Source organism: Mugil cephalus, chromosome 2 (assembly GCF_022458985.1).
Source record: "Mugil cephalus isolate CIBA_MC_2020 chromosome 2, CIBA_Mcephalus_1.1, whole genome shotgun sequence".
Lineage (NCBI taxonomy): Eukaryota > Metazoa > Chordata > Actinopteri > Mugiliformes > Mugilidae > Mugil > Mugil cephalus.
Genome location: NC_061771.1, coordinates 24,581,608 through 24,605,944, shown reverse-complemented (window position 1 = coordinate 24,605,944; position 24,337 = coordinate 24,581,608). Strand labels below are relative to the sequence as shown.

The following is a 24,337-nucleotide window of genomic DNA, read 5'->3' as shown; positions in this document are numbered from 1 at the left end:
AGACTGGCTCCCTGGGATAAAAGGAGGAGGAGAAAGATGTGAGGTGAGAGGATGATGCTGGGGGAGTTTCTGAAGGAGAAAGCCTGATCCCTGATGTGGAGTTCTGCAGATAGAGGCAGGACTCCCCCATGCCCTCCTCTCCCCATCTCTCTCTGTCTCTTCATCCTCCCTCCTGTCTAACTGATGCAGTGGGGGAGAAACCGCATTCATTTCATCACGCCCGGGCCCTCACAGAAAAACCCTCAGCATTGCGTTTTGCGCCGCCTCGCCGCCCTCCGCCAGAATGCCGCCACACGCCGCTCAAGTGTTGATAAATTGCCACCACCTGTCTCATTTTTCACACCAGCCGTCTCATCGTCAAACGCACTGACAAGAGACCCCCCCGCCACCACCCCCCCGTACGTTCCTCAGCGATAACAAGAACAATCGCCGCGCACCAGGAATGAGGGATGAGGAGACGGAGAGAAAGGACAAATAGATAGGCGGACAAGACGGTGGGATCAATGGAGGCGACAGATAACAGGGGGGGAAAAAACAGCAGCAAACATTGGTTCATTTACTTTAGAACAGAAAGGTGGAGACACAGATTGTCAGTGATTCATGACTGGGTCTAGTTGAAGGTTCATCATTACGTAATAACCATAACTTCTAATCATTGAGCTTTTATTAAAATCTTATTCTCTCATAACGTATTTTAACATGAATTCTACAAATGAAGAAACCATTTCAAACTTTAACTTTTACCCCTATTATACTATTAGGATTTACATCAATTAGCCACAACATTAAAACCACTGTCAGGAGAAGTAAATAACATTTATCCATCTTGTGACAATTATGGACAGTTATGTGACTACTATGAAACTTTTGGACCTGGTATTCATGTGGATGTTACTTATACATGTAGCACCCACCTAGACCAGACCAGACACCCCCACTCCATAGCAATGACACTCCTTGATGGCAGCAGCCATCCCCAGCAGGATGCAGCCTGACAAACACACACAGAAAAACAGTTTGGGAACAACTCAAAAAAAGCATGAAGAACAGCACAAGGTGTCGACCTGGCCTCCAGATTCACTAGATCCCAAACTGATGCCCTGGAAGAAGTCTGATCCACGGAGATCTGTTGATTTGAACAGTCGTGCTAAATAGTGAGCCACCTCTGGAGCATAAGGGTAATAAAAAGTTGAAGAATATTAAAGGAGAAAGAATTTAAAAGAGATTTTTTTTAAAGTGTATTAATTTGTAGTAATTGCTCAGTCGGTGCATCAAATAGGAAAATCATGCGATTAATTACGATTAATTATTTTAATCTATTGCCAGCCTTAATGCAAGTCCATGTAATTAGTCTAAATGTAAGTCCGTGTACTGTATCACGCAATTTGCGTCATTGACCATTTGTGAATACTTTGGGCATTTAATGGGTTTGAAAGCACAGGCCGACTTTCAGTGTGGAGTTTGCACGTTCTCTCTTTTCATTCCCCACCAGTGGGGCACTGCTTTAGTTTGTCTTTTACAACCTCCTTTTAGAAATATTGGGTCTACATTTTGGGGCAGGATGTATACAAGAGGGTTTCCCAGGCAACCAGAGCCTCTCTCTCTCTGAGTGTGAATGGTTTCCCTTCTCTCTGTTTTAGTCCTGCGATAGACTAGTGGCCTGTCCAGGGTGTAACCTGCCTCGAGCCCAGTGACAGATAGGGATAGGCTTTTAACCCCCCCCCCGTGACCCTCCAGAGGACCATCGGTTACAGAACATGAAGGAATGAATAGTCCTAATTGAGATGTCAAAGAACATGGTCTTTTGGTTGAATAAAGTTTGTTTGATATTTCCAGCTGAGCAGCTGTTAAAGATAGATCAGATCCTCCTAAAGCTGTGTCACAGGGCTATTAAAATGCCTCTTTAGCTGAGTGTCATTGCACAAGTTTCCCATAAAACCCACAGCGATAACAATGTCATCCTTTCTCGTAGATGTACGACTGTAAATCAGAGGCAGTTGCGTTGGACGTGATGAGTCACGCCGTTCGTGCGGATTCGTAACGAGCGCCCCACCACGACAGGAGCTGACTCGATGATGCGGAAGACGCATCAACGAATTAATCAATCGCTCTTTACTGCCATCGCGCTTCGACCTTTTCCTGTGTCTTTTCCCTCCCGGTGAATGATGTTGTGGTGTGTGAAGGAACCGTGTCTGAGCTGGAGGCTTGTGCCACTCAACCACTCAAATCACTGTGATGATTTGGCAAAACCTGCAGTTACTGGTGGTCGCGGCAAACTCAGATTTAAATAGAGGTCACAGAGTTGTGAGGACAGCGAGGGGTTCGGCGTTCTGCATTAGTATGCGGTTATCTGTTCAGAGGGGACGAACGCTTGTACCAACACAGGAGAGGCAGCTCATCTGGGGAAACAATTCAGCGGTCCGCCTACACCTGAAGGACAAAGGACACTCCTCTGAAGATAACAATGTCCAAATCTTAGCCAGAGAAGACAGGTGGTTTGACAGGAGAGTGAAGGAAGCCGTCCACGTCGAAGGTTGAAGGTTAAAAGGTTGAAGTGCAGTGAAACCTTTACTGGGGATCAGCGTGACTTTAGCGTTGAACAAACTTGAACTGCCCCCTTCACCTCCATGTTTTATCATCACATATTGTTCAGGTTCAGGGTCAAAATAGGAAGCTGTATTGGAGAGAAGGTGTACTAAAATACCACATTTAGGTATTCATATATTCATATATTCTAATAATATAGCTGAGTTACTTCTTTGGAGGTGAAATGCAAGCAAGCGCACTTTGTGTTTTCTGAGCTTCTGTATTCTCTTACTGTGTAACTGACCCTTTGGCCCTTTGGCCTTGCACTGTACCTCCAGTATTGCTTGCAGCCTCTTGCTGTGTTGTGGTATCCTGATGTACGTATGTGTGATTGATAAATGGTGGGGCTGGCGCCGCCTGCCACTAGACTGACAATAACAAGCGAGCTGATGCGGTGTCAGACAAATGGCCTTGTTTATATCTACCAACAACACACACACGCCGTGTGTCTTTGGCCCGAGCCACCCAGGTGTCATGCAAACCATTTTATCACAAGCCCAAATTCTCACATGCACTCGCAGTAAACCAGATAATCAATGGCTCCGTGAGGCTCCTAAAGACAAATCAATTGAAGCCGAGCTATTGTAATAGGGACGCGTCAGCCTCGGACAAGGAGGCGGAGGTTCAGAGAACAGCGATTATTAGATTTTCAAACGAGGCGAAGAGGCTCATCTGAAGGAGCCGGGGCTTCTGTTTTCATTGAGTGGCTGTTATGTGAAGTCCTCCCCTGCTTAGTAACTCCACACCCGGTGCCAGCGGGCGTTACGTTCCCGCTTGTGAGGTGCTTTAGTCAGCAACCGCGCTCGGCTTTATCTGGGCTGGGATTAATTCACTTGCCAGTATTTTCCTTTGATTGCAAGTTTTTTGACAATGATGCGATTCCCACCTTGGATTTGTTACGTAACACTGAACTGATGTGTTAAACTATTGACGATATCTATTCACCAAAGGTCTGTAATATCCACGACCTCAATGAGAAATACATTTGTAGAAATACGTTACATTTGAGTACATACAGGTCAGCCCAGCAGTTTGTTGAGTCCACATGTGTTTGGCTTGAGAGCAGTGTGTTCCCACAGGTTTATGAACCTGCTATTGTTATTAAACCCCTTTTTACCCTCATTGTTACAAAAAAAAAAAAATCAAACTAAATTGTTAGTTTCATCAAAGTTTCTTTTTGATTTTTAAGTGCTTTAATAGTTTTTTTTCACGATTCAAACAACCTAGTATCTACCTGTTTTTTTTTGTTGTTTTTTTTTGTAGTTTGATGAAACATCCTCAGACTGTCTCTAAAAATGGCTAAAAACTACTATTTAGCTTTAAACAGGTTGCAAATACATGATCAGGTTTTTAGCTGGTTGCATATTTTTACAATGGCTCCTCTACTGTTTATTCTTTGTTATTTTTCCACTTGATTTTCCATGTTTCGCTGCATGATATTAATATATTCATCTCTGAATTACTTCCACTTTGTGCAATGTGCTAAACAAACAAATTTATTAAAAGGTAATAGATCACTGTGGCGCATAATGAAAACTGAAGTCCCAGGGGTTCTCGTTGCAGGTCTGGGGTATTACTTGATACTGTTTGCCATTTAGTCGCCTTCTCTCAAACTTCTTTTCTTTACCAGTGCTTTTCAGAATATTCAGACAATAAATTTCACTCTGATGGTTCTCTTCTGATGGTTTCTTCAAAGCTTTACTTACTCTGTTTTACCTCTATGGAAATGGAAACTGATCAGTGATTTGTACTTTAATACACTTGTTTCTCAAGTAACTGTCTCCACAGGTAGGAGTTCTGTTTTCCAAATGGTTAGGACTCACCAAGCCAACGATCAGCTCTTTGCTGGAGTCGGGCTGATGGTGGAGGTCCGTGACCCTAGATTTCTTAGTGTGTCCTGCTACTACGAGGGCTTTTCTAGTTTTACATCTTCATCTCATCACTGAATGTGATTAGCCTCCCAGCTAATAGAAGCTCTTCCAGTTTCCCAGTCTTTTTTGAAGACTCAGACACTGACGACCTGAAGCGACATCACTGCTGTCAGTAGTTCTTTGAAGTTGGTTCAGTGCAGTGCTTCTCAAACTTCTTTGGTCGTTTTAAGTTACATTAAGGAGGGCTGTCGGATAAATTTTTCGATGTTGCTGTTTGAGCGTAGCTACGGCCAACAGTACTTAAGTATTTCAGTCCTAACAATAAATAACAATAAAATAACAAACGGAACATTTGTGATCTTTCCTTTTAACGTAGCGTTTTAATGCTACAGTATTGCATGGCTAATGTTACTTCTCAGTAAAGTTTTTAGCATTAGAATCTTTTATTTAGCTACATTTATCATAAATGAAACGAACTAAAATTTACTGAGGCTAATCCACTTTTAAAAACAACAACTCTAGTACAAAGCCATCGGAGCTGTGTTATATAAACTACAAAAAGGTCACACTTTAGTATTAGTTTGTATTTCCCGACGTTGAATTCAGGGTCCATATAAATATCAGGATAAATAATTTCTGGCCACATTTCGATGTTCATGGACCATTTGTTAATTGGTAGTTTATGTGGATCATTGTCGACTCCAATTGTCCTCAGTTTGATCTGATAATCCACATTTTTCTCAGTCTTGCTGTATCTACTGATACATTTCACCATGTTGGTTGCCGTGGTGAACCTCTTGTATATTTCCTACATCACAAAAGTAGAACATAAACATATTGGTAGTGTATGGGTGGGCTTGCTCTTTTTGCTGTCATCCCTCTGTATAGCTCTCAAAGAATAGAGATACCGTCAACACTGCTGCTGCTCTATCAGCAATTTGGTTGTATGAACCAAAGTTGTGGACGGTGTTTCCTTCAGGTAAATATTTATGGAACCCAGCGTTTGTGTCATATGTCAAACAAACTGTATCGGACGCGTCCAACCCCGGTGCCTTCACTTCGCCAGGGTATCGACTCCCATCACTGCTATAACTCGCTGGCTTCTGTTAATATTCATGCTCTCTTGTTGCCTTCCTTTGTGTGCGCCGCTTAAACAGTCTTATTTATCCACACACGCCTACAAGCTGTACTGTACGCTCGCCCTCTTTCTTTTACACATGCACACGTTTACTGTATGTCCGCAAACACTCGTCACAACCCCCCGAGGTAATAACGGATGCAGCTCACGGGTTCAAGCCCCTGAAACAATCACATGCTGATCTGCTGCGGCCTCTCTTCTCGCCCTTGACTTGCTTCTCACACGTGCTCACTCGACGTTCCCTAGAGAGGATGTATGGACTGTATGTAATTATGTATGTATGCACGAGGCATGTATGTGTTGCAGTTGACAATCTTTATTTTTTGTCACGCCTCCTCCTTTACCGTGGGAAAAAAAACAGCTTGTACACACACACACACACACACACACACACACACACACACCCACACACACACACCCACACACCCACACACACACACACACCTCTCAACAGCCACATTATTACTCACTATAAGGAACCCGCGACCTCCGGGGCTCTTTCACCGCAGCTGCCTGTAATGCCTCGTCTCCGAGGCCATTCATAAGCCGAAATGTGCGTGTTGGAGAAGTAGATCAACATGAGTTGTGGTGCCGTGTACCGCCTGCGAGTTTCTCAAAGATTCCGCTGCCGGTTTCCTGCATCACGCCCACCGCCACAGCTCATTTGCATCGAGGTAATATGGTGTTTTACAACAGGCGAGACCAGGGTGTGATTTGTTGTTGAGACGAGCGGTGAATCTGAGAGGAAGATGTTTGACTTGAAATGTCACGCAACTGTGTGTTTCCTTTTTATTTATTTTTTATTTTTTATTGCCTCTGTGTATCTGCTTCGTGATGAATCAGACACACAATGCTGCATAGTTATAGAACATATATAAATCCTGGCCGTTGAAGAGCAGTGGTGCATCTTGTTGGGCGCACAGATTGTGCTGTTCTTTATGTCAGTCGTCTTCTCTGGTGGAGTGTAACAGAGGGACACTTCATCCCTTCTCCTCCTCCTCCTCCTCCTCCTCCTCCTCCTCCTACCGTTCAGTGTCAAGGCTCAGCTGTCTTACAAAGCCTGTGCTTTAATGTCAGACACGCACCTTAAAACATCCGGCCCCTCACACTTTCTTTCCTGCTGTCTGACTCCTCTGTTTCTGGACATGCTTTTTTTGCTTTCCTCTCCACCACCACCCTTTGTCGGTTATTGCCTGTCATCACACCTCGCTCTTTTTTTCTGTGTGTGTGTGTTTTTTTTCCTCTGTCTTTCTCATTTCACCTCCCTCCCACCTTTGCCTTCCGTTCCATCACCTTCTCACTCCGGTACACCGCTGTCAGACGAGGCAGTGGATCGGGTCGCACCGTCGCAATATGAATTCAGTGTGAAGGGGCTTTTTCTTCAAAGCGATGCCAGTTATTGAGCAGAAACCGTGTAGAGACAGACAACCGCGACCAAACCTTCCACTGTTCACTGTTTCTCTCTGCAGTCTAATGACTGTGTGTGGTTTTAAAGTAAGAGTGGAATAATTTTAGTTGACCCACCGGCCCGACTGGGGCCTTTCTGTGTGGGGTTTGCGTGATCTCCCTTTGCCTCCGTGGGTTTTCTCTCTGTTTTAATCCTGTTCAGGGTGCACCCCGCCCCCAAATGATCCTGCAGAGGACAAGCGGTTACAGAAAATGAATGAATGAATGATTTGAATTCCAATTTTTTATTTATTTTTTTCACATTTTTTTTAACTTACTTTATTTTTGTTTAGTGCATGCAGTACAATCTTTTCAGACATTTACAGTAGTCCAGGTACAAATGTATAAATGCAATGTCCATATGTCCGTATGTCCGTTATCCATATATCCATCGTCCTTGTCTATTGTCCATGTATCCATAATCCATTATTTCAAAAGGGAATGAGAGGAAGAGAGAACACAGAAAAAAAGAAGGAAGGATAAAATAAAATTAATTGTTCACATTTGAATGAGAAGAAAAATGGGGTCTTCAGAAAAGAAATAATTGGTGACCCTTTAGACGAGAATACCTCTGTGTTCAGCTGTAACCTTGCTGTAATGTTTTCCATATAATAAACATCTTTAACCTTCTCCCTCCATTGTGTCACCGTGGGGGGCTGCGGCTTCAGCAAGGAGACCGTGATCATCTTTTCAGCCACTGAAAGAAGAATTCTTAATGAAAATATCTGACTGTTGTTTTTTTCTATTATCTGGCAATATTTCTATTAGAAAGTGAGAAGGTTCCAATGGGACTACTATATTTAAGCATTTTTTAATCTTATTTTGTTTGTCTTGCCAGTATCCTGATAATTTTGGACAGTCCCAGATTAAATGCATATGGTCTCCCACAAGGCCACAGCCCCTCCAGCAATGACCCGAGGTCATGTCCTAAAAAAATCTCATCTTAACCTTCCATACAAATTCCTTCCAAGTTTGTTACCTTGTGTCCCTCTCTACATGACTAGTCCCACTTTTCATCTGAGATTATTGTGTTCATTTCTAATTCCCACTTTTTCTTAACCACCTCCTTAACTCTTGCCCATGGTATTGTCTTGTAGTATCTTATATGTGTGTGTTATAAGCTTCTTTTTAATGGTTCCTTGAACTGTCAACATAAAGAAACCTTCTATATTTGATGGTAGAGTGCACAGTTTGTCCCAGTCTTGGTGTGTCTGTAAATAATGTCTCAACTGTAGATACTTAATGAAAAATCATGAGTTGAGAGGTTGTGTTGATGCTGAAGTTGTTCGAAGGACATCTGAGCTCCTCCTTCAAACAGCTGGCCCAACAAAACCAGACATTTTTCTTGCCATTTTTTTAACCCTGCCTCTAGTTTGGATGGGAGAAAGTCTGTGTTGTTTGCAATCTTCATTGCTCTAGATGTTGACATTGGGGAGTTTCAACTTCCCCCTCACATTAGACCATATTTTCAGGGTGTGTTTTATCCACTGATTATTCATTTTATTTGCCCTCCAAATATGTTGGTTCATGAATGGAATTGTGTCCAGAGATATTTTTGGGCAACCATTCTGTTTCATCCCAACCTATATTGTGTCATTATCCTGAGATACCCATCAGATCCTGAGCAACCATTGATCTAAGCTGGGCTACCTCATAATATTTTTTCAAGTTGGGTAAATTGAGGCCTCCCTTATCTTTTGAGGTTTGCGATCTTTTAAACTTAACTCTAGGTATTTTGTTTTGCCATATAAATTTAGATGGCCGTTGTTTTAAAAGTAGAGGTAGGGACCTCTATTGGCAAGGATTGGAACATAAATAACAGTCTTGGCAATATGTTCATTCGCATTGTTTCCACTTGTCCTATTAGTGATAGAGGCAGGACTTCCCATCTTGTAAGATCTGTTTTTATTTTACCCATCAGTTTCCCATAGTTAGCCTTAAATAGCTGTGATGTGTCAGGAGTTATAATAATTCCCAAATATCTAAACTCTTGGTTAGACCAGTGGAATTTGAATTTTCCAGCTAGTTCCATGTCCCACTAACATCATTGCCTCAGACTTTGGCTGATTAATTTGGTAGCCTGACAGGTCTCTATGATCTTCTTAATTTCTTGGGTCACTGATATATGTTAATATGTCATCGGCATAGAGGGAGATCTTACGTTCTATTTCACCACCATCTTTTATTCCCTTAATATTCTCGTTTTGCCTAATTAAACATGCCAGAGGCTCAATATTTATAGCGAAGAGCAAGGGACTGAGACAGTCTCCCTGTTGGACACCCCTTTCAAGGTAAAAAAAAAACAAAAAAAAACAAATCTGAGCAGCATTCGTTCACTCTTACGCGTGATTTTGGATTTGAATATATAACCTTCACCCAGTCCACAAATGTTGGGTGGAATCTCATAGCAGCTAGTGTATTGTATAGAAATTGTCAATTCACCATATTAAAATCTTTCTGTGCATTAAGACTGATTAACAAAGAGTTTTGTCTGCTTCTCTTTGCACATGTTATAATGTGTTGTAACATTTAAGGTTCTCCTTATTTTATTTGCTCCCGGTTTGTCAGGGATGAAGCCTGTTTGGTCTGGGTTAATCAGTTTTGTTATAATCTTTTGCATCCTCCTTGCCAGAATAACAGAGATGCACATTTAAACCTCATCCAGATATAAAGCGACTCTCTCATTGTCCATCTCTTTGTGGCTGACAGCTGGTCGATAGTGGACATTTCCAACTCTGGTAAATTTTTCTGAGTGAAACAAGCAGAACCTAAAAATATTGGTAGTGTGTAAGTGGAGCTCACTCAATGATGGCAATACTCCATCACCCAGCGCTCCAAGCCCGTTATCAGCATGGTGAATTTACTGGAAGGAACTCAAGGCTCCGAATGTTTTATCTCACCCTGGAACCAGTCATTCACTCCCATTGTTTATTTTGTTGTTTGTTTGTTTGTTTGTTCTTTTATCCACTGTCGTTATAACTTGCTGACTTGTATTCACATTTTACGGTCTCTTGTTGCCACATTGCCGCTAGTCTCCTCTGCGCTCTCAAAATATTATGTAAAAGTGTGTCGTACAACCTGTCAGTGTCCGTTACAATACTAGACTGTTCCTTCTCACTGGGCCACAGGCGTAATAAGAGGCGGTATTAGATTTTGTGCACATGATTTCTCTTGGGTAAGGAGCCAGTGGGCCTCAGAAGGCAAGCTGTTGATTCTAACGCTGCCAGGGACAGTCTGTGGTCTCTGATGCTGACTTTGAGTTGGGTTTGTCAGTATGAAAGACTGAGTCATTCGTCCATCGATTACTTACAGCTGACGATTATTGATTCTACTGCGGTAATCCCAATATCCTCAGATCCATTATCTAATTTTGCTGCCAATGTTTCATTATCTACTGTGAGTGATACATAAAAACACAAACAAGTACATAGGGGGAGGGCGAAGTGAATTCGAGGTAGAAATGTTCAAATTCTGTGTTTCAAGTTTGAAAAAGCTTAGTCGTTTTGTTCTTGATTAAACATTTCTGTAGTTCCAGTAAGATGCAGCCCTAAAATGTTTATTTCGTTGTTTGTATGTATTTGGGTGACTAAAGGTTCTGAAGGGCAAACTTTATCAACATGACTTAATGAATAAAACAATAGCTCCTTCACAGTGAAGCCCAACAAACATGTTTAATACATTTCCTTCTTCGGGTTTTTGAAAATTTAAAACATGTATTGTTTTTCATTCTCTTTACTCTGGAAGAGTTTTCTTCTTCCCTGCCTTTCAAGTGGTGCGTTTCTCCAGATCTTGGTGCTTGATGTGAGCGCCTGCGTGTTGATTTATGTGTATTTCTGTGCAGGTGCAAAGACAAAACTAAACAAAATATTTAGCTGTATAAGTGGTCCGTAAATCCCCAAAGTCGTTACCCTTAACTCAGACAGGCTGCACTCTCTAGTTGAAAGTTTGACTCGCCTCTGTGCATCTTGTTAGTGTTATCACTTACTTGTTTGTGTTATTCTGTACTACTTCCTGGTGGTTACATAGCCTTGTGTAGTCACACTCAATTGTGATCAGTATGAGTATGGCTCCGGTAAGACTGCTTTCATTATGGAGCATCATGCAGAAAAAAAGACAAATGCATATAATTGTAAAGACCTGCAACCAATTTATCCAAAACTCCACTTGAATATGCATCAGCATTATTTTAAATCCTCCTATTACACGTGCCACTAACAATGGAGGAGGTGGAGTTTATGACCTATACTGTTCTATACTGCAGCCTGTCACCAGGGGGAGCTCTACTGGCTTTGGCTTCATTTTAGAGGAGAACTTCCTCCGTCCATCTTTATACAGTCTGTGGTTTGACTTTTCACTGTTGTTCCTCAGTTACATATCTGTCGTACTGGAACTACTCGGAAACAGGGCCAGGTTCAGTTAGTTCGGAGTATGGCTGCAAGCTACCACTGTTTTCAAAAAGCCTGGTATAGTTCATCAGACTTTATACATGTGCCAGTACATGTAGCTTCTTTTATTTTATTATTTATCTTTTATACCCTACACTTTTTTGCCCTTGGATGGTGTTGTAAACTGTAATTTCTCCATTGCAGGAGTTAAGATTTTCTTAATCTCAACGTTATTTGTTGGTTGTTTTATTTTCTATGGACAGTTTCGGTTTCCTGGACAATTTTGGCTTCCTCTAGTTTGAGAAGGGACAGGATGAAGCTAAATTTTTATTAATTCTGCCCCCTCTATATCAGGTTACTACATACAAAAACAAAACGTTATAACATAATTAATTTCTATGTAAAAGAGTCTAAAATTGTTTTAAAAATGATCTACCTTCAAATACCTATTTAAGTATTGCTAAGCAGTGAATTAAAATCAGAAATCAGTTGCTTTATTTGTTCCCAGTGGTACAATTTGTTGCGCAACAGTGCAATGCAAGCATAACGCATGGAATACATAGGAAAATACGTCACTCCAGAGTTAAAAGGTTTTTAAATGTGAATTTGTAAACAACCTCACTGAGCAGAGTAACTTATTTTAAGTTTATATTGGGTCAGTTTATCACAAATATGTAAAATGAATTCTTTCTAATATGTGTCCACGTATTAAAAAATATCACTAAATAACAAAAAACTGTTTAAGCTATGAATGCTGTCTCTGTCAGGTCCGTCATAAATATCTGGCGAAAGCGTCAAGCTCTATGAAATGTGCTGTTGGTGTCATTTTGAATCACGGAGGCACAAGTTCTTAAAAACTCAGCCCCAGCTTGTTGACTTGTGGCCCGTCGCCTCACCGCAGATGTTGACCATAAATATTTTTTTTCCCCCCTCACTCTCTCTCTATAATTCGGTCAGAGGTTTGCGTAGGTAGCAATCTTCTCCTGTGGCCTGGCTTGGTGGCAGGAGTCCCGTTCTCTGTCATGCTGCCATGTCCCCATCAGTCAGGTCACTACTAACGTCACACAGCGTAGGTCTGAGACCTGACTGTGCATCAGCTCTCCTAATCCAAATTCCATCTCATCTACGGCTGACGTCTCAGTTGTGCCCTCGCTTTGATTTAGACATTTCAAAGGTGTCAAGAGTTCTTCATACTCTTCCTTTTAATGCATTCATGACAAAACTAGCACTGTGTTTGATGTTGTTCTTAGCGGGTAAAACTTTACGATAATGCTGTAAAGTTATCTAAAAACAAAATTATGAAAAGATGGGATTTTTAAACCAATCCAGCTGTCTTCATAGGATTCAGTTTCATCAGACTTGACTCATTTGGTTAGTTAGAGAGAATAAAAAGTGTCAACTCTGATGCAGATGGAAAAGGTCTAGAGACCAAAAAGTAAAATAACTTGAGGCCAAACCTTGGTGTGTGTACGTGAGAGCGCAGTTTTAAAAGTTTTGAGACAAATGAACAGATTTGTAGTTCACACAGATATTATTTGAAATGCAGGTTAGATGTTGGTGCCATGTGCTTCGATCTTGTGAATCCAAAGAAGAAGATGCAGCTTTAACATTCTGGTGTGCAGCAGAGCCAAAGTTGAAACTTGAAGAGTGTCCAGTGGATCTGAAATAGTCAAACTGGTGAAATAAAATATGAGAGTAGAATTAATAACGGCAATAATATTGATAACTTAAATGCAATATTCAGCCCTCACATTCAAATTTTATTCCCAGAGAAAACAAACTGCTCATTTAATTATTTCACATGATTCACACTGGCACAAATGCAACAATATTTCAGGCCTTTTGGTCCGTCTTCATAGCTGGAGTACAGGACTTTTACTCATACATGAACCTTCATCACATTCAAGACCTTCCCCCAGTTCACACACATAGTTGATTAGAGTTTTAAATCTGTCTGTGTCTGTGGTGAAGTGTCTTTGCTGGTTCATCAGTAGCAAATGTTAGTAGATGCTACTGGGGTAACTACTGGCAACTGCGGGTGGGCGTTAGGTGTGATGATATCCTTTTTATGTGCAAATTTTCCTTAGGAAGGCAGCAAGCAATGTTTACTACTCTAATAACTCCTAATAACTCTGAATGCTTAATAGCCTCCCTAGCTCCTCAGCCTTTGGCTTTTCGTGTTTCCTCTACTGCCTCGTTGATGTTACCTTGTAATAGACAGGTTTAGCCAGATGATTCATCCATTTATTGAAGTATTTTGTGCCTGAACTTTTCCTAACAACTTTTGCAATGATTCTGTGCTTGTTAGATCAAGAGGCCCCAGGAGCATGGTATTAATATAGGTGTCCAAGGAACTTGGCGTTCAGAGCAAGGATCACGGTCAGAGAGAGCAGCAGTGAGGACAAACGGGGATTACCATCAGTGTAGCCTTTCTTTGTTTGACAGCTCTGAACAAAAAGGAGAGACTGAGGAACTGTAGACTTAGAGTACATCAGCAGTGTAGTGACTCTCACTGCCAGAGGAATGGAGAAAATAGACCTACCCAGGTAGGTAGGTAGGTAGGTTGGTTGGTTATGGTTAAGTACCTAACCCCACCAATCTATCTATCTTTAATAGATAGATAGATAGATAGATAGATAGATAGATAGATAGATAGATAGATAGATAGATAGATAGATAGATAGATAGATAGATAGATAGATAGATAGATAGATAGATAGATAAGTAAATACAGCTCTAACATTACAGGTTCATTTCAAGGACAGAGTAGAATCCATCTGCTCAGAAGTATTCCCAGACTCGGGTGTCATTCAGTGCCTCGTTTGGTTTAATTAATTCTTGGATCAGACTGATTGTGAACAAATGGAGGAGATTTAAGGTGACTGCTACCCCCCACAGGAGTGGGCCACCAACAACGACCATTCTGTTCTAAGGAATGAACCAACCGGTAACTGGTGGGAAACGCATAGTTGTTCTTATTGCTGCAAAAGGAGGTCCTGTACTGATACTGAAAACAGGGGTTCATATGCTTTTGCAACTCACATGTATGTATAAATTATAAATTTTCTTGAATAGATAAATGCTCAAGTGTAATAATTCCATTTAGCTTGTTTGATTTGGTTCTGTCTTTTCTCTGCTGTCGGGGCTTGAAGGCCTGAAAGGTATTTGTCTTTATAAACGTTACCTTGTAGGTCATGTAGTCACAGGCTGGCCAAGACAATCTGGGAGACTGGTAAATACCACTGTTGCAAATAATAAGAGGATTAATAAAGGATTATCTATCTTATCTTACCTCATAAATAACAACATGCTACATGTAATTTCATGAGATTTTTTGGCGTGGGTGGGTTTTGCACCAGTAAGTCCTTTGTAATGCCAAGCTAATATTTACTGTTCAGGCATGTGAATACTGAGCTTCTCTTTTGCAAAAAAGTATTTCTTTCTGATTTGCAGATTAGTTGTATTCCACAAGAGTAGTTAATGCCATTGCGTAGCATCTTCTCTAGAAAAGGAATCTAAATCAATACGTAGTATCTAGTGTTCTCTCAGTGATCTGGATCAACGAAAACAGCTCTGCACCTTCGCTGACAATACCTGAACAGGATCCATAGCCTTTTCCTACATTGCTAAATACGCACACACACACAAACACCTAAGAACCATAAAGGCCAGCCTACACGTGGCACATCACAGCTCCCTTCCCTCTCACACGCACAGTGACCTCATCCACCATGATTCATCTCTCCGACAGTGTGAAGTGTAAGGGAGATTATTACCATTGAAGGGCCCAAGATCTACTGCTCTCCTGTCTGCCCTGCGGAGGAAACGGGAAAATATTGCTAATGTTTACAGCCCTGAGAGAGAGTGTGTGTGTATGGGTTAATGTTATGTGCACTGGTTAATGCCTGGAGCCTGACCAGCATGGCAAAGCAGCTCCCAGCCGCCTTGTTTACCACCTAGAAATGTGCTGACCTCAGGGGGTTTTGTTTGCAAATGTTTCTGCCTGCATGCGCTTGCAGAAGTACCCGTGGTGTGTGTTTGTGGAGCTGCTGGTTTGTCGTCATATATTAGATTTATTTTTTGCTCATCAATAAATCCAGAAGCCGCTTCTTGTTGAAGCCTGTGCACAGTGTTGTCCTTTTTTAACCTGTGTTATATTTTATCACCAATGCTCAGTGAGAGGGAAGCTGATTAATGTGCTAGTCTAAATGAAAGCCCATTTGCACGTGTCTTGTAAATTATAGGTCAGCGCCATTACTTCCTAATGACTCGCCGGGTATTTACTGCTCTCAGTTCACCTGCTTCCACGAGTTAATGAAGATTTTAAACAAGTACTCCAAGCAGTTACTACAATTGCAGTTGTACAGAGGCCAATTCCTTCACATTTGTCTTTTTTCTGTGAGCATTCATTCATTCATGTGCCTGGTATTTGGCCATAAACCAAAGTATTATAAATATTTTTTTGTGTTATGATGGCAAAAGAAGAAAAAAGGGAAAATAATACCTTTCCTCTGTGGAGATTTTCAGTTATTCAGGTTATAGTATATCTAAAAACAAAGCTAAGGCAAATGCAACTCATGTTTTGTTTGCTAAGATTTTTTCTTTTTATTGAATATCTTGTATTTCTCATTTAGTCAAATAGGTCAGAGAATAGTGGTTGCACGCCGCAAATGGACCTGTTTGAGTTTTCCTGAAGACATTTCATCAAAGTATCTTCTTCAGGTCTAAATGACTGGTGGTGAGTTCAGGTTCTGAACAGGAGCGTCTGTGGGTGGGGCACACATGAAAGTCAAATGACCAAGGCCTGTTCACAACCCAATACACCTTACCCTGTTGTATGGTATCCTGTGTTTGTTTTTTGTTTTTTTTGTTTTGTTTTGCAATTAGTAATTCTCTGACAACTCATTGACAGCCAAAGACTCTCCAGACTTTAGGTGTGAATTGGGGTGAAATCTTGTGGGTACAAATGTTACAACAGTTTTGTATGTGGCTGAGAAGTGGTCTCACACCTCCCCTATTAAGATTTGTTTTTGGGAGTGGAATTTTACCTAAGACTGGTGAGAAGTTGAGGTTTAAAATGCCCCACCGGTTCAATTATTTAGAACTGAAGAAGCTACTTTGATTAAATGTCTTCAAGGGACCCTTCAAGTCCACTCGCCGTCACTTTGTTCTTTGGATAAGGCTTTCTATATTTTATCAGAACAATGAATAAAGGAATTAAGGTTACTTTTAAATTAACACAACTTCAACATCAGGATCAAGATGAAAGTCATGCCAGCTGTAGTCTGAATCTCTATATGTAACGTATGGGCTCACTGTTTTTTAAGTACCAGATCTGGAGAAGGTTCTCAATGGTTGAAAGAAACCTTTATGAATCTGGTCACACATTTATTGCATTTTCTGTTATAGAGTCTAATCACAGAGTCTTGATTATTGTTATATTAGTCGACAATGCAAGGAATAGTTGGTTGTCATCGATAAAGAGATTTATACAGTAATTCAAACAACACATATAAATCAGTGCTGGAAGGTTTGGCTGCTATACTGACTTTGTATCTTTGGGTTCTGGGACCAGTCCTGTTTTTTTCTTGGGTTTTTGAGTATAGCAAATTGCACTGACAATGATAAACAACACATACAGGTTGAGAAAATTACAGTATTTTTCAGGTGTTGGAATCAAAGTTACATAGTACACACCGAAACAAAAATAAAAGGTTTCTTTGGTTATTTTTGTGGTTCAAGAACATAATCCCTCTGGGACTCCACCTATAAAACACATCTCAATTATCAGAGTATAATTCATTAATTTGGATGAAAACAACATATTAAAACTTGCCATTGTTACTGATGATTATAATTTATTAGGCATAGAACATTTTGTATCCCCTGCTCTCTCTTTCATCACAATTAAGTAACAAAGCTGCAGGTTGCAAACAGTCAAATTAGAGTTTTTTTTTTTTGTTTGTTTTTTTTAGTTATGTGAAACTCTGCTAGGATATCGTCCAGCAGCTTTATATTTTTCTATCACTTGTTTACTTGGAGTCTGTATTTTTATTTCAGAGTTTACCTGTAGCTAAAACATCAATCATCTGGGACTCAGTAGCTTTCCACTTTCTTTATCCTTCAAAGAACTTGGCGCTTTCCTTTTTGAAGGATGGTACATTCTTGCTTGACATACAGCTCATGGTGTGTCTGGCAGCACAGCGGGGAGGGCTGGAGTGAGCAAACAAACCCAAGGCTATTGATTGACTGTGAACAGACACCGCAAACAATTACTTTTTACCTGCTTACTGACCTTTTTTTTTTTTTTTTAAGAAATAAAACAACTCCTCAAAAAATACTGTACATATATGTGTGTTCATGTATGTATGTGCATCTCCCTCATGCATACACCATCTTTACAATAATCATTACAATCTGTGCTGCGCCACTCTAATGACCCCATTATGTACCATCATGTCTTGTATCTAATTAGTAAAGATCCTCGCAGCTTATTAGAGTAACACTCCCCAACTCTGACTGGCAGTGTTGTCATAAAACATCAAAGCTTTACTTTAAAGTAAGTTCCAACACTCTCTCTTTGTCTTTTATCATTATTAAGCTTTTAATAGGTGACAAATGCAGTGTCAAAATGCATCACTGCGAGCATCTGTTAGAATATACTGACATAAGAAGCAAACATAGAATTTCTGTTCTTGTATAAAACCCTACATTCACATATCAATATTATATAGTTAAGGAAATTAAGCTGGTTCCCTGCTGTTTTCTGCTTTATTTTCATATGGACAGCATTTTGACAACCCAAATAAAAGGTCCCGGGAATTTGCAATCATAACAGAACTTTCTAACAAATCTGCAGGGAATACAAGAAAAGAAGAAGTCTTTTTTTCCAAACTTTATTGACAACAATGTTTGTGGAACAAACCCGCTCAGAAAGAATGGATTCATTTCAACTCCTCAGATTGGGTGGTTATCAGGAGGTCAGATTTTCCAGCTGAATTGATTATCAAAGGTGCACACCAACCCTGTAATGTTCCTCAGTCACAAAATTTGTCTGGGAGGGTCTGGAATCTCTCTGTTGTAAACTGATTATGCTCCTGCATCATCTGAACACCATGGAGCTGAATTTGTGAACAAGAAAATGATTGATGTTAGGGCTATAGGGCTATGCAATTGTGCGCAGTGGTTATTCCCAGGTTATTCTCATCAGGTCTATCTATTAGAGGTACCTGATAGAGGTGGTCATGAGACATTTTTATTCTAAACATTTGTGGACTACCCATCTCCACTGTGTGTCCACTGGAAGAAATTTGGGTAACAAACCACAATGTAACAGCTTTTGATCTGCACCATTTTGCACCTTGGTTTGGCCTTCGAATGACAAAATAAAACACAGGTAACAATGAACTTGAATTATGCTCTAATCCTGGCATCAAGGATATCTGAATCTACTTACTGAGGAGGTGTTGTATGTCTTTACCAGCGCTTGACCTGTAGAGATTTTTTTACAGAGAACACAATGGCCTCCAACACAACTAATGATACCTCTAATAATAACCAATATGTGCTGTTTTATATTCACATCACATCCACTTAAAGCCCCTCCAGCTTAAGTGGACTATGCGCAGTTCCTCCATCACAGACCCCAGGTCCACCCCAATGTAATGTCTGCTCTTTTACGACTATTACGCTGTCCCTTTATGGCTCATTCAGCACCTTGACCAGCCTGTAACATGATAACAGCTCTCCACTGGGTCTCCTTTTTTTCTATTTCTTTATCTATCTTCTATCTGATTCTGTCCTATCTCTTCTGCTCTGTCGGCTGGTGCTGCTCTCCTCACGTCTTCTTGCTGATGCCAATTGCCTCCGTAATGGACTGAAAATGTCCTGGGTGGCTATTCAGAGCAAATTGTTGGCTGTTGTGTTGCTGTAGGGCCCAAACGAACTGTACAGGGGAGGCCTTTGCAGTTAGGGTAAAACAAATCGCAACAGAGAGTGCTAATGGACCTCGCTGTTAGTTTCTGCTGCTACAGCACATATAACTAGGGTATGATAGTGTAAATGTTCAGTTCTGTATGATGAAGTCCCTTGGTGTAAACCTACCTCTTGGTAAAATTGCCCCTTCTATAACAAAACAGGGCCTTTGTCTGTTATATGCAATTGATTGAGTTCTCACAACTTTCTCTCTCTAAATTGCTCTTTCTCTGTGGATATACAGTTGTGCATAAATGGTGATTAATGCCTCTGTAGCAGAATCAGTGCAACTCCACACCAGTCTTTTGGAACGGAAGTCGTGGATAAAATGTCTTCAAGAAACCTAACAAGTCCAGTCAAGCTGGGCATGGTAAAGCTGTGCTCCACTGAGTACTTCTGGTTTGTCCCTTTTGGGAGATTTCAGTCTGTTTGCAAATTGCCCAGATCATTCTTGTAGACTGCTCACATCAGGACAAGTTTTTTTTGTTTTTATTTTTAAACTGCAGAGATTGCGGAGTGTCGGACTGGGTTTATGGAAGACATGCACTAGGCCCATTTATTCCCCCAAAAGTTTGATGAGATCCACTTTCAAACTAAGCAAACGTGAGCTAAAGTTAACTTGCATACTGCTGTAGCCAGATACAACAGATTGCTCACCGACTGAGTCTCCGCAAACATGTTCTCATTCTCACTTGTTCCGTTCTCTGATTTTTTTCATAGTTTTTCTTCTTCAGCTTTTGGTTTGAAGGGTATTTGTCGAGCTAGTCTGAGGAGCCAACTGATCTTATATCAATACTAAAGTAGTTGCCTTATACATCCAAAGAGCTTTCCAAAACTGCGATAGACCCTTTCATGGCCTACGTCACAGTGACGTCAAGATGTTAGCTGGAGGCAAAAGCTGTCACTGTCAACCGGGAAAATGACGTTTTGTTATATTTTTGTGGGCCAAAACCGAAAAAGCAAAAACATTGACTTGGAGTTTTATCACATACCAGCCACTGACAGTTGTAGACAACTTTGGTAGAACATGATTAAAAGAAAGGATTGGATTAAATCATGACTGAAATAATGTTAAGTTTACAAGCTATAATGTCTGAGATGTTTTGCATCCAGTTAAGCCCCGCCCCTCAAAAAACATCAACTGAGAAGGGGTCTACATATTTGTGGCTTATGAAGAAATCTTCACGTTTACATAGCCGTCTAGTGGTTATTTGTGTTATTGCTAGCAGAAAGAATAAAGAATCGATTTTATGAACCAACTGGCAAAACGCTTTGTCCCCTTCGGTTGCCTAATATTTAACGTCTCACTTTTCATGCCTTTCTGAGAAAGTCACGAAATAACCTTTAAATAAATGATTGTTTCATCAGCGTAGATTCATAAATCAAACAGTTTACAAAGCGAGAGTTCTCAGCAAGAGCAAACTAAAACTTCAAAGTAAAGTCACGTCATTAATTAACTTAATTGGTGACATTTATTTTGTAGCCACTTGAATGGCTTTGTTTGCATATATAAATATCACCTTATAATTATTTTCTGAAACACATCTCTGCAAATAAACCTGTAGCAGCATGTGATAGCTACGCGTAATAAAGTGGCGGCGGCGGCATCCATACATCAAATTTTTATTACTGACATGTCAACATGTCATCAGAATCTCAACCTTGCAGCTCCGAGCGTAAAACGGCGCTGTTGCTCTCTCTCCGAGGAGCAGCACTCTTCTGGTGCTGAAGGTAAGAGGAAGACGTGTCATGAATAACTCTCACGTCCTACTCTGAGTTTTAGACCGAGGTTAACTTTCAGCGCGATTCCCAGGAGTAATTCAGAAGTGCTTGATAAACACCGTCTCAAGCTGGAGTTGCATATCTCTGGGGTTTTTTGGCAATCTGAGCTGAGAGCAGCTTCTGAATGCTAAGTGACTGCCTTCTTCAGGTGACCGTCAGCTACACTGACTTAAAAGATTGACTTTTTTCCCTCCTTAAATACAATTGATTCAGTGGAATGGATTTAATAGATTTTTTTATCACATGTATTCTATTAAGCAGTTTGTTCTTTGTCTCCCTCTTTCTTGTGGCAGGTTACAAAAGATGCAGCAAAGGATCTCAAGATAAAGACCAACAATAACAACAACAGAGGACTCCTTTAAAACTCCTTTACTGTGTTTGCAGTAAATTTTAAAAGCACTGCTGTTTTTGTCTGGGCCAGAAAGAAGCCATCAGATTAAGCGGCACTTTTTATGCACTTGCCCCATATTTAAACCGGATATGGGTCAGACTGCTTCTTTTTATATACTGTTCCCATTAAATTTTTGGGTCACTCAGCTTTTTACACTGGGAGCCTTGTAAATAAATCATAAATGTCCCTGAACTGCCACGGAGCGCTGGTCATCTTTTCCGATCTTTTGTTCTAATTGTGCTTTATGTTGAATTTTGTCACAGTCCAAACTGTGTACATTGCCACAGAGCGTCTCTCTTTAAATGAGTCAGACTTGGCAGTATACACCGCTGTGCCAGGCTGGTCCCAGCGAGGCAAGCGGAAAAGGAGAGAAGGGGGGAAGGGGGCTGACTCTGCAGGGATGGTGGCCAGGAATAGAAGCGGTCAGATGGGGCAGTATTGATCAGCAGGAGGGGTCAGAGGATCAGCTGGTGCAGACCGGTGACTGGACCGAGCGATGCAGACATCATAGGACACCTGGCAAATATATTGTAAGAACAGACACACACAGACTTAATTCCAACTTAGTGCCACTCACATTACACAATGCTATCTTCCAGAGTATACTTGCATAAAAAAAACAAATAAATAAATAATGTGATTATCATATACATTACTGTGCACCATACTCTGATAGGTCAAGTGTCACTGATGACATTTTAGCTTCAGCAGCCTCTTACCTTAAAAAAAGTCATTGTTGTCTGAAATTAAAACTAAAGTTCTAGTCTACAGTTACAGATTTTTGTTCTATAGGTGTTTCCATCTTAAATGTGTCCATCGATGCTTCATGAAACGATTTGATCAGATATGTGTCTGAATCAAAACATCCACCACTAGAACTTTATTGGCAAAGAGTTGATTCAGTAGAAAAAGATGACCTAGATGTCTAAATGTTTCCAAAGTTACTCTCCGGATGGATTCCATGTTTTTCTGCCTCCATGTTTCCTTCCTCCTGGAAGCTCATCACCTAATGTTTATCCCAAGTGGAGCAAACAGGCTCAGAAAAAAAATGGATTTATTCCAACCGGGGAGAAACCATCAGATTAAGAGCAAATATTTTCCTAATGAACATACTCATAAAGGCTACACCAGCTCTCTAGCCTGGAGGCTGGAGCAAATAGACCAAACCACCCGACTGGAACCTGATTTTTCTCCAGAGAAGATTTGTTGGGCCGACCAAATCACATTGGGACAGAGGGTAACAGCGACGTAGCCAAATACGTCATTTAAGCTCCTTGGAGTTTACCTTGCCTACAACACAATACCTCTGACTGGTTGTAGGACTATCCAAATATGTGCGGAGGTATCACATAAGATGAGATGTTTGCTGTACAGGGCTGAGCACTAACTACTGGTTTGAATAGAATATTGCTGTTCACTGTGATGACCATGAAAATTATGAAAAAATTAATTAATTATAATAGATATTATAATATGTGATGTGATCGTTGACATGCTGTAAATCCTGCTGTTGGTGAGCTTATTAATTGCACATTAAGAACTATATGATGATGGGAATATTGTAAACAAAGGGACATCCAATTTTTAATGTTGACAGTGGAAAAAGAAAAGGTCATATACGCCTTCCTTACAAGATAATAGTTAATGTAGCCAACAAAAGCAAGATGAAGACAAAAATACACCATGTAACTGTGCAATGTAAGAAAAGTAATGGTTTCCACTTGGTAGTCTAAATATTGAAGACAGAGGTTAGTGGCAGCATTCAGTTTTGTCACTTTTAGGGCCCCCCGCCCCATTACCCCCTGTGGCCCCTATGTGAAAATACTCTGGATCCGCCCCTGTGGAGCACCCCTCTCAGTCTGAACGAAAATTACCCCCCAGTCTGGTGGCGTTTATTTTGTTTATTAAGCTTACTTGTGTCCATGTGAAAGTAGCATGTGATTAGATAGCTAATTTTGTTGATGTCAGTTTCACAGATCAGATCAGAGCGGCTAATGTTAGCTCAAACTTGGTAACGGTTTTCTACCTCTGTGAGCACTGAGCCAGTTCTCTGTGTGCAGCCTTACTGTATGATTTCAACCAGTAACATCATCTTCAGGCCTTTAACCAAAGAAAAAACCCCTATGCTTTGAATTAATTAACAAATGAATGTTTACCTCCATCTCCCACTTGCTCACATTCTCTAATAAACATTGCAGCTTTATACACATTAAACATGAAGGAAAGATTTCTCATGATGATGCAATCATAGTGCTACTGTACCTTTCAGTTGGATCTCTGTTCCAGTTAAACCTCACTGGGCAACGTGATTACATTTAGAGAAATAATCTGATTGTTCAGTTCTCTCTCTGGTCCACAGTTTTGCCGTCTGCAATCGCTCAGTCTTCTCCCGAGACGTCTCATGTCTCATGCTTTGAGTATCTGGGGCCCTGAGCAGTTGAAACTTGGGTGGACATATTTGCTTTTTCGTTATGTGGAGCCTGAGGGCAGCCTCCTCTGACAGCTCTGCCGCTCTTCTCCCAGCAGCCTTTCTGTGTCGGGGTGCCATCAACTATGACCTTGTTCACACTTATACACTGACTGTCAGGGAGTTTAAATTGGTGTTGAGTAATGTGATTCTCTGACTTCTGTGTTTGATCAAAACACACCAAGCCAGCGTCAACAAACTGCAACAAAGGCCAACTGTGTCTGGACCTAAACTATGCATTTGAACAGGAAACACTCACATGCCAAAATATTAGGTACACTAGTGAAAATGAATGCC

General features: G+C 40.7%; 1 protein-coding gene across 1 annotated transcript in view; it reads left to right on the top strand.

The window, feature by feature from the left end:
- Positions 1–21,771, top strand: part of LOC125004284 (endonuclease V-like) — a 67,228-nt gene extending 45,457 nt beyond the window's left edge. Inside the window, exon 9 of the mRNA XM_047578783.1 lies at positions 21,476–21,771. The gene's annotated coding sequence lies outside the window, so the exon portion shown is untranslated. The remainder of the gene's footprint in view (positions 1–21,475) is intronic.
- The last annotated feature ends 2,566 nt before the right edge of the window (positions 21,772–24,337 follow it).